This window comes from Mizuhopecten yessoensis, unplaced genomic scaffold, assembly GCF_002113885.1.
Source record: "Mizuhopecten yessoensis strain PY_sf001 unplaced genomic scaffold, ASM211388v2 scaffold4373_2, whole genome shotgun sequence".
In the NCBI taxonomy this organism is placed as follows: domain Eukaryota; kingdom Metazoa; phylum Mollusca; class Bivalvia; order Pectinida; family Pectinidae; genus Mizuhopecten; species Mizuhopecten yessoensis.
This window is the reverse complement of record NW_018405514.1, coordinates 534,139-546,426: the sequence shown is the minus strand read 5'-3', so window position 1 is coordinate 546,426 and position 12,288 is coordinate 534,139. Positions and strand designations below refer to the sequence as shown.

At 39.3% G+C, this 12,288-nt stretch overlaps 1 protein-coding gene across 1 annotated transcript in view; it reads right to left on the bottom strand.

Annotated features, from left to right (window-relative positions):
* The window catches only part of LOC110448903 (zinc finger MIZ domain-containing protein 1-like), a 233,241-nt gene extending 221,363 nt beyond the window's left edge, over positions 1 to 11,878 (bottom strand). The window contains exon 1 of the mRNA XM_021495396.1: positions 11,815 to 11,878. The gene's annotated coding sequence lies outside the window, so the exon portion shown is untranslated. The remainder of the gene's footprint in view (positions 1 to 11,814) is intronic.
* Between the last annotated feature and the right edge of the window lie 410 nt (positions 11,879 to 12,288).

The following is a 12,288-nucleotide window of genomic DNA, read 5'->3' as shown; positions in this document are numbered from 1 at the left end:
AAACATGATCACAGCCCTGAATGTAAGGAAACATGATCACAGCTCTGAATGTAAGGAAACATGATCACAGCCCTGAATGTAAGGAAATGTGATCACAGCTACCAAAAACATGATAACAGCTAAAAAAATAAGGAAACATTTTGACAAACATCATTGTTAAGTGTTGACTGTGTAATATCTACCTGGATTTGCTATATATAGTATTTTACCTGGCCATGTATACCCAGGTGTGTCAGGTGATAGATGAGCTGGTCACACTTTTCTCACCTTGACATTATGATCATCACCCAGCCACACACAGGTGTGCTAGTACATCAGCATATAATTAGATTTTGGGTATAGAGTTAGATTTTCAAACTAAAAGACACTGGAGAGGAAGCCAGCATGATTTATCAATATGGTGACCCCTGCCTGACATGGCTCTTTCAAATCTAAATAGCATCAGGAAAGAAAATAGGGTGGGATGTGGAACACATTCATAAGATTATACCATTTATTGTGTATACAAGTAGACCAGGTACCCCCAGGTGGGAGCAGGACCAATGGAGGCGTTATCAACATGCATAATCTCTTGATCTATGTGCTGCTCCACACACTTCAGAATGCTAGACGGGTAACTCATAAAACATCAAGTAGTTTACCTGTTAGATATTGCCACCGTTAGATAGCTGTGAACTGACATTAACTGTTAGCAAGGCATAGCTTTATAGCAGTTGATGGGTGACTGGGTTATCAATACATAACATTTAACTGGTGTGACTTTATCAAATGATGTGTTCAGTAACCGTGACATCAAAAGTGTTTTACTTAAGTAAGACTAAATCACATGACAAGCTCAATAACTGACTACATCACATGACAAGCTCATGCAGTAACCAACTTAATCACATGATATGTCCAGTCACTGACTACATCACATGACATAATCAGTCACCGACTACATCACATGACATGTTCAGTCACTGACTACATTACATGACATGTTCAGTGCCTGACTACATTACATGATATGAACAGTGACTGACTATATCACATGACATGTTCAGTCACCGACTACATCACATGACATGTTCAGTCACTGAATACATCAAATGACATGTTCAGTCACTGAATTCATGACATGACATTTTCAGTCACTGACTTCATCACATGACATGTCCAGTCACTGACTACATCACATAATCACATGACATGTTCAGTCACCGACTGCATCACATGACCTGTTCAGTCACCGACTATATCACATGACATGGTCAGTCACTGAATACATCACATTACATGTCACCGAATACATCACATCACATGTCACTGAATACATCACATGCTATATATGTTCAGTCACTGACTACATTACATGACATGTTCAGTGCCTGACTACAATACATGATATGAACAGTGACTGACTACATCACATGACATGATCAGTCACTGACTACATCACATGACATGTCCAGTCACTGACTACATCACCTGACATGTTCAGTCACCGACTACATCACATGACCTGTTCAGTCACCGACTATATCACATGACATGTTCAGTCACTGAATACATCACATTACATGTCACCGAATACATCACATCACATGTCACTGAATACATCACATTACATGTCACTGAATACATCACATGCTATATATGTTCAGTCACTGACTACATCACATGACATGTTCAGTCACTGACTACATCACATGACATGTTCAGTCACTGACTACATCACATGACATGTCCAGTCACTGACTACATCACATGACATGTTCAGTCACCGACTACATCACATGACATGTTTAGTCACTGAATACATCACATTACATGTCACTGAATACATCACATTACATGACACTGAATACATCACATTACATGTCACTGAATACATCACATGACATGTTCAGTCACTGACTTCATCACATGACATGTTCAGTCACTGACTACATCATATGACATGTTCAGTCACTGAATACATCACATGACATGATCAGTCACTGAATACATCACATGACATGTTCAGTCACTGAATACATCAAATGACATGTTCAGTCACTGAATTCATCACATGACATGTTCAGTCACTGACTTCATCACATGATCACATGACATGTTCAGTCACTGACTACATCATATGACATGTTCAGTCACTGAATACATCACATGACATGTCACTGAATACATCACATTACATGTCACTGAATACATCACATGCTATGTTCAGTTACTGAATCATGTCTACATCTGTCCTTTATATTTGAGAAGTACATCAACATGTGTTAGTTCCCAAAAGCAGTGGGGGCATATTATACAAGAGCCATTCAATAAGTTCTGTCACCACACTGCTCCCGTACAAGTGGGCAAAAAATATAGTTTAGCACCTTCGCAGACTGCAAACACATGAAGAACATTACTGCATGTGCAAAATTTCAAAATCAATCGACAAGAATTGAACAAGTAATTCATTGTTGAATGATATGCACTCATGTGGCTACTTTTCAATGATAAAATGAAAGTTGAGACTAAATCTGAAACGCGCTCCTTTATTAAAACACGGTGTGCTTTACAGGTACATGCAGAGTTGTGCATCATAAAAAGCACCTCTGCCATCATATTGAAAACTGTTTTCAGGCGGGTTAACAAATTCAAGAATGGTAAAGTTGATATCAAAGAGGACACACGGCCAGCCAGGCCAGTTGGTGCAGCATTGCTGCTGTGATAGCAATAACTAAGGATGGTGGTCATTATACTGTTTCTGAGTTAGCTCATTTCAGAAGGCAGTACACATCACATTCTGACCAAGTGCTTGAATTTAAACCTTTGCTGACATCTGAACAAAAGGCCAAAAGTTTGAAATGCTCTAAAGCTATGTTGAAAAAGTTCAGTAATTGCGACTCAAGAAAGCTATCTGAGTCCCAGGGGCACATTACAAACAAGCTGTGGGTGCCGTGAAGTCAAGGAAGGCCAGTGATTGCAAGATGTATAAAAAGTCCCAAGAAAGTTTTGTATGCCATTTTTTCCAGTTCAAATGGGCCTGTGGTTCAGATACCGTGGAAGGAAGAGAAATCTGTCTGTTTTACAGAGAAAAAGTACTAAGGCCTATCAAAAGATTCTACATGAAAAAGCGTCCAAGAAAAAAGGTTGACAGCTGGCATCCAGCTAATTCACAACAGCTCTCATCCCACAAAAGCAATAGTGTACAGGCGTTTTTTAAGGAAAAGAACGGAGCACAGATTAACCACCCACCCTATTCATTAGATCTAAGTCCCTGTTACTTCTTCCTGTTCCCTTTCTTAAGAAATTGCTCTCTAGGAAAAAGTATGCTACTAGGAGTGCTCTGGGTATAGTGTCTCGCCAGTATACCAAGGGGAGACTACCGCAAAAGTGTGTTTCTGCTAAAGGGGGGGGGGGGGGGATACTTTGAAAGAATGTAATTGAAAGATCAAGTATCATTGCTCCTGTCGGAAACTGGGAGAAGGTGAGCTTTGCATGTACATGTATTTGTACCAGTCAGACCCGTCATAACAATTGACAGGAAAGGTGGTTCTATTGTAGACTGTAGATTTGTCACATTTCAGGAAATAGAAAATGTACTCAATGATGCAAGGTCATTCTGTATGTATAATTGAGAGAATTAACTCTGTACTAAGCTCCAGTATTAGAAGGTCATATCTCTTGAGGACAAATATCCAAATTCCAGTTCATATAATGACAGTGTCCCTAGGTCATTTTGTTTCAGGAGAACTTGATAGCAATATCAAATACACTGAGGGCAAATCTATCAAAATTATTTAAGGGCAATGTCCTAAGATCATTTCATTTAGAGAGAAATATTGCAGAAGGTCATATCCATTTAGGGACAATTTCCCAAAGTCATTACACGTAGGGACATTGTCCCAAGTTAATTTTAGTTAGAGTTGCTAACATGATTTTTTGCATAAAAAAAGTAGGTAATATTTGCAGTATATTGGAATAGAAAATTCTAAAACTTTATACAAAGAGGCCAATATCCAATATGTCATATACATTTACAATGAACAATCAGATTTCTACCTTTCTTTAAGAAATATCGTAAGATTTCCCAGAATTGCTATAACAAATTTACCAATATATTTTTTAATTTAAATAATTTTTTAAATAAAAAATCTACAATAGTATTGATGAAAAAATTATTCTATAATTTTTCATAACCTCAGTGTCTCCCAAGAATCGAAAATTAATTTGTGGATTAGGGTGTTTCTATATTAAGACTACCAATACTCACCTGGAGGAGTCAGAAATAATATAAAACTTTGTACCTATTCAAATTTAAGTAGAATTAAAACAGGCAAACAGTGATTTAAAACTGATTATGTATTAGAATGTCAAAAGGCACTATTAATTCTTAATCCGTCAGACAGATTTAAAGTAAGGCCCGTAAATAGTGGGTATAGATAGACCTTGTGGCCTGTAAATAGTGGGTATAGATAAACCATGTGGTTCGTAAATAGTGGGTATAGATAGACCGTGTGGCCCGTAAATAGTGGGAATAGATAGACCATGTGGCCCGTAAATAGTGTGTATAGATAGACCATGTGGCCCGTAACTAGTGGGTATGTCAATGTGGCCTGTAAATAGTGATATAGATAGACCATGTGGCCCGTAAATAGTGGGGATAGATAGACCATGTGGCCTGTAAATAGTTGGTATAGACAGACCATGTGACCTGTAAATAGTGGGTATAGATAGACCGTGGGGCCCGTAAGTAGTGGGTATGTCAATGTGGCCTGTAAATAGTGGGGATAGATAGACCATGTGGCCCGTAAATAGTGAGTATAGATAGACCATGTGGCCTGTAAATAGTGGGTATAGATAGACCATGTGGCCCGTAAATAGTGGGTATGTCAATGTGGCCTGTAAATAGTGGGTATAGATAGACCATGTGGCCTGTTAATAGTGGGTATAGATCGACCATGTGGCTTGTAAATAGTGGGTATAGATAGACCATGTGGCATGTAAATAGTGGGTATAGATAGGCCATGTGGCCTGTAAATAGTGGGTATAGATATACCGTGTGGCCCGTAAATAGTGGGTATAGAGAGACCGTGTTGCCTGTAAATAGTGGGTATAGATAGACAATGTGGCCAGTAAATAGTGAGTATAGATAGACCATGTGGCATGTAAATAGTGGGGATAGATAGACCATGTGGCCTGTAAATAGTGGGGATAGATAGACCGTGTGGCCCGTAAATAGTGGGGATAGATAGACCATGTGGCCTGTAAATAGTGGGAATAGATAGACCATGTGGCCCATAAATAGTGGGTATAGATAGACCATGTGGCCTGTAAATAGTGAGTATAGATAGACCATGTGGCCCGTAAATAGTGAGTATAGATAGTCCATGTGGCCTGTAAATAGTGGGTATAGATATACCATGTGGCCTGTAAATAGTGGGTATAGATAGACTATGTGGCCTGTAAATAGTGGGTATATATAGACCATGTGGCCTGTAAATAGTGGGTATGGTATAGGTAGACCATGTGGCCTGTAAATAGTGGGTATAGATGGACCATGTGGCCCCTAAATAGTGGGTATAGATAGACCAGGTGGCCCGTAAATAGTGGGTATAGATAGACCATGTGGACTGTAAATAGTGGGTATAGATAGACCATGTGGCCCATAAATAGTGGGTATAGATAGACCATGTGGCCTGGAAATAGTGGGTATAGATAGACCATGTGGCCTGTCAATAGTGGGTATAGATAGACTATGTGGCCTGTAAATAGCGGGTATAGATATACCATGTGGCCTGTAAATAGTGGGTATAGATGGACCATGTGGCCCCTAAATAGTGGGTATAGATAGACCAGGTGGCCCGTAAATAGTGGGTATAGATAGACCATGTGGCCTGTAAAGAGTTGGGATAGACCATGTGGCCTGTAAATAGTGGGTATAATCGATACAGCATGTGGCCTGTAAATAGTGGGTATAGATAGACTATGTGACCTGTAAATAGTGGGTATATATAGACCATGTGGCCTGTAAATAGTGGGTATGGTATAGGTAGACCATGTGGCCTGTAAATAGTGGGTATAAACCATGTGGCCTGTAAATAGTGGGTATAGATAGACCGTCTGGCCCGTAAATAGTGGGTATAGATAGACCATGTGGCTTGTAAATAGTGGGTATAGATAGACCATGTGGCATGTAAATAGTGGGTATAGATAGACCGTGTGGCCTGTAAATAGTGGGTATAGATAGACTATGTGGCCCGTAAATAGTGGGTATAGATAGACAATGTGGCCCGTAAATAGTGGGTATAGATACACCATGTGGCCTGTAAATAGTGGGTATAGATGGACCATGTGGCCCCTAAATAGTGGGTATAGATAGACCAGGTGGCCCGTAAATAGTGGGTATAGATAGACCGTGTGGCCTGTAAATAGTGCGTATAGATAGACCATGTGGCCTGTAAATAGTGGGTATAGATAGACCATGTGGCCTGTAAAAAGTGGGTATAGATAGACCGTGTGGCCCGTAAAAAGTGGGTATAGATAGACCATGTGGCATGTAAATAGTGGGTATAGATAGACCATGTGGCCTGTAAATAGTGGATATAGATAGACAATGTGGCCCGTAAATAGTGGGTATAGATAGACCATGTGGCCCCTAAATGGTGGGTATAGATAGACCATGTGGCCTGTAAATAGTGGGTATAGATAGACCGTGTGGCCCGTAAATAGTGGGTATAGATAGACCATGTGGCCTGTAAATAGTGGATATAGATCGACCATGCGGCCCGTAAATCGTGGGTATAGATATACCGTGTGGCCCGTAAATAGTGGGTATAGATAGACCATGTTGCCTGTAAATAGTGGGTATAGATAGACAATGTGGCCAGTAAATAGTGAGTATAGATAGACCATGTGGCCCGTAAATAGTGGGTATAGAGATACCGTGGTGCCTGTAAATAGTGGGTATAGATAGACGATGTGGCCTGTAAATAGTGGGTATAGATAGAACATGTGGCCTGTAAATAGTGGGTATAGATAGGCCATGTGGCCCGTAAATAGTGGGTATAGAGAGACCGTGTTGCCTGTAAATAGTGGGTATAGATAGACCTTGTGGCCCGTAAATAGTGGGTATAGATAGCCCGTGTGGCCTGTAAATAGTGGGTATAGATAGACCGTGGGGCCCGTAAATAGTTGGTATAGATAAACCGTGTGGGATCATGTACACAGTTTATACAGACCATCACCTGTAAATAGTGGGTATAGATAGACCTTGTGGCCCGTAAATAGTGGGTATAGATATACCGTGTGGCCCGAAAATAGTGGGTATAGATAGACCATGTTGCCTGTAAATAGTGGGTATAGATAGACCGTGTGGCCTGTAAATAGTGGGTATAGATAGGCCATGTGGCCCGTAAATAGTGGGTATAGAGAGACCATGTTGCCTGTAAATAGTGGGTATAGATAGACCTTGTGGCCCGTAAATAGTGGGTATAGATAGACCGTGTGGCCCGTAAATAGTTGGTATAGATAAACCATGTGGGATCATGTACACAGTTTATACAGACCATCAACTGTTCAAAAAAAAATGTTTGTGTTTTCTCCTTTTGTATATTTTTTCATTAAGCATTCTGCTATTTGCTTCTTTCTTTGTTTGTGCTTGCGTTTACTTCCGTCCATTTTCATTTGGCTACGTTCTTATCCTGGTTGCATGTGCTTCAAACTCTACAGTGTTAAGTCTGTTTCCAATGTATTTTGCATTGTATTTTGCATTTTTCGTTTTCTGTTTTGCATTTTGCACTTTCATTTGATGTTTATACCATCCTTCATATTGCATTTGCTTTTGCAATCATTTTCACCCTCATTTTCTTTTACCCATGTTGCATTTGGGTTTGAGAGGGAAGTGTAACATTCCAGGTGTACAGTCCTTGTACTGGGTTATGCCCCACAATTCTTTTTTGTGTCTTTTTCTGATACTCCTTTCAAAAATGTAAACCAGATGATGCTGACCTTTGACATTCAGCCACTATAAATCTTTACAATCTTTCAAGTGCCTTGGTGAACAAGTATTGCAGAAACAGTTCTACCTCCATAATAAGATCACATGTACATGTACAGAGACTGCTGTGATGGCTGTCTATTACATCATAGAACTGGTGTCAACACTCCTGTTTAACCTTAACTTATATGCCTAACAGATTTTACCTGACTATGTAATTCTCTTGTTGAGCTCTCCACAAACCTAACAAAACTTTACCTGGCCATGTAATTCTCTAGCTGAGCTCTCCACATACATGTACCCAACAGAACTTTACCTGGCTATGTAATTTTCTAGCTTAGCTCTCCACATACCTTACAGAACTTTACCTGGTTATGCATATCTCTAGCTTAGAACTTCACATACCTAACATGACTTTACCTGACTATGTAATTCTCTAGCTGAGCTCTCCACATACATGTACCTAACATGAATTTACCTGACTATGTAATTATCTAGCTGAGCTCTCCGCATACCTAAGAGAACTTTACCTGACTTTGTATTTCTCTAGCCATTATCTTCACATAACCTAACAAGACTTAGCCTGTTTATGTATTTCTCTGGCTAAGATCTTCACATACCTAACAGGACTTAACCTGGTTATGTATTTCACTAGCTCTGATTTTTAGCTCACCTGCAAGTGAGCTTATGCCATGCCATGGTGCGGCGTCCGGCGTCTGGCAACTTTTCCTAAAAATCTCTACTTGGAATGAAAGGATTTGTTTCATATTTGGTCTGAAGCATCCTTGGGTGAAGGGGAACCAATTTTGTATAAACCTTATGTCTGGCCCCTGAGGAGCCTGAGGGGTGGGGCCCGATAGGGGAAATATAGCAAATTCTTTAAAATCTTTCTTCTTCTGTAGGAATGAAAGGATTTGGTCCATATTTGGTCTGAAACATCCTTGGGTGAAGGGGAACCAATTTTGTATAAACCGTTGGTCTGGCCTCCCAGGGGCCTGAGGGGCAGGGCCCAATAGGGGAAACAGCATATTCTTTAAATCCTTCTTATTCTGTAAGAATGAAAGGATTTGTTCCATATTTGGTCTGAAGCATCCTTGGGTGAAGGGGAACCAATTTTGTATAAACTGTGTGGGTCTGGCCTCCCACAAGTCGGAGGGGTGGGGTACAATAGGGGAAAAATAGCAAATTATTCTTTAAAATCTTTCTTATTCTGTAGGAATGAAAGGATTTGGTCCATATTTGGTGTGGATCATCCTTGAGTAAAGGGGAACAAATTTTGTATAAACAGTGAGTCTGGCCCCCCTGGGGGCCGAGGGGCGGGGCCCAATAAGGGAAATATAGCAAATTCTTTAAAATCCTTCTTCTTCTGTAGGAATGAAAAGATTTATTCCATATTTTGTCTGAAGCATCCTTGGGTGAAGGGGAACCAATTTTGTATAAACCGTGAGCCTGGCCTCCCAGGGGCCAGAGGGGTGGGGCACAATAGGGGAAACATAGTAAATTATTCTTTAAAGTCCTTCTTATTCTGTAGGAATGAGAGGATTTGGTCCATTATTGATGTGGAGCATCCTTGAGTAAAGAGGAACAAATTTTGTATAAACGGTGGGTGTACATGTGGCCCCCCTGGGACCTGAGGGGCAGGGCCCAATAGGGGAAATAGAGGTAAAACCTTTAAAATCCTTCTTCTATCATAGGGATTAAGGGATTTTATCCTAATTTAGTCTGGAGCATCCTTGCATGGGCCAAGGGGACTCAATTTTGTATAAGCAGTGGGTGTGGTCTCCCAGGGGGCAGAAGGGAGGGGCCCAATAGGAGAAATAGAGGTAAAACCTTTAAAATCCTTCTTCGACCATCGGGATTAAGGGATTTTATCCTTATTTAGTCTGGAGCATCCTTGGGCCAAGGGGACTCAATTTTGTATAAACGGTGGGTATGACCCCCCCCACCCCCACCCAAAGGGGCAAAAGGGTGGGGCTATGTTTGAAGTTTGTTCTCGCTATATCTCAAGTACTGGATGGATCTTTCTGAAATTTCATATGTACATGTACTCACAGCACCTACTATGGAGTGCTATCTCTTAACTTCATACCAATTATTTTAAACATATTCAGGTGAGCGATACAGGCCCTCTGGGCCTCTTGTTACATATTTAACAGGACTTTAACTGTTGTAAAACAATATATATATTCCTCTATGCCAACAGTTCAAGTACCTATAATGTAAATATCACATTGTGGATTTAGCACTCGATCAACACCTTATCCTAATAACAAAGCTATGACTTAGCACCCAATCAACTCCTTATCCTAATAACAAAGATATGACTTAGTACCAAATCAACTCCTTATTAATTATAATAACAAAGATATGACTTAGTACCAAATCAACTCCTTATTAATTATAATAACAAAGATATGACTTAGTACCAAATCAACTCCTTATCCTAATAACAAAGATATGACTTAGTACCAAATCAACTCCTTATTAATTATAATAACAAAGATATGACTTAGTACCAAATCAACTCCTTATCCTAATAACAAAGCTATGACTTAGCACCCGATCAACACCTTATCCTAATAACAAAGCTATGACTTAGCACCTGATCAACACCTTATCCTAATAACAAAGCTATGACTAAGCACCCGATCAACACCTTATCCTAATAACAAAGCTATGACTTAGCACCAAATCAACTCCTTATCCTAATAACAAAGTTATGACTTAGTACCAAATCAACTCCTTATTAATTATAATAACAAAGATATGACTTAGTACCAAATCAACTCCTTATCCTAATAACAAATCTATGACTTAGCACCAGATCAACTCCTTATTCTAATAACAAAGCTATGACTTAGCACCCGATCAACTCCTTACAGTAGAAGTATGATTGTCATCTTGTTACACCTTACAATAATAACCCTGACTTGCACTTCTCCTTCTGTCTGTACTTTTTATGGTGCTTTTTGTGACAGCTTTTACTTACATAATACAGGTCTTTTATTAAGCAGACACGTAGGCATCTTAATAAACATTACTTATATAATATATAAGCACTTACCTAACACGATCAGCTTACATGTGTAAAGTCAAGTTATTTTAAACTTTAATCCTGCGTATAGATATTTGTATTTCACAATTTGGTAGCTTAGGATCAGATTTAAGAAATTAATCAGGAAGAATCATTTTTTAATAATTTGAGTGAAGGCATTGTTAAGTGGCTACAGGTTAGAACAGCTTCTTGAGGTACAATTACACAGTTTACTGGGTACATTATCCATGAGCAGGCGTAAAGCCAATAAATATCATTTACAAAGTATGCGACACAGGGTAAAAATAACATCAATTAGGAAAGATGTGCTTTGTCATTGAGCTGTATCAGTATCCCTGAAAGTGTTTATCCTAGAGATTTTATCTTCATGTTATCTAACTAGTCACTGATCAGGAAATGATAAGCTGATGAAGTAAACAGGAAACAATATTTTATTTACTGTTATAAGTGGAGTTATATAAACTAGCTACTTAAAAATGAAAAAGAAATTTATTTTGATATTCCTGTTTGTTTTGAAATAGAATGAAAAATATTGCCTCATGGTCTTAACTTATTTGAATATAAGCATTTGAGCGACCCAGACTATTGTTTGACTAATAGAATTACCATGAAAATCTAATCCAATCAATTGACTTAAAGTGGTGTTGTGATAGTGGGGGTATTGGTTGGTGCTTCTCAAGATCAGCTCATCCAATGTCTATAGAGTTAGCTAGTAAATGCACACGGCAAAGAATTAAAATACCCACAAATACATCTCAAGGGTTTAAACAGTGCCGCTACATACCTTGAAACCCAAGCCAATCATTAGCAGAAAGCTGACTCTTCTGTAGAGGCGTGATCAATTGTGGATCCAATTGAAAGAACATCACTTGATACCAAATCTTTTTGTATGTTTGTCTGGCGCAAAGCCAAATTTGAGGTTCTAAACGGGATCAAAGACGGAAGCTATAGAAATCAGCACCCGGCTATTTGTTTGGAAAGACATGTTAAACAAACCCTCTTTTCGGTGCTACAATAATCTGTCACCATTGTCACTTTAAATCATGTATTTAGTCTGAGTGTTATTACGATAGGTGACATGAGTCTCCGGACCCCTATCTGGGGCCCCACTGACTCTGCACACCTGAGGGCGAGACCCTGTTCTCAATATTTACTTTTGTTCGGCAACATTTTATCGTTACAGAAGTTTGTCAAACAATGGTGTGATACTTGTCATTACACGCTGTCAGATAAGTCTAACCTACTAACACATCTACTC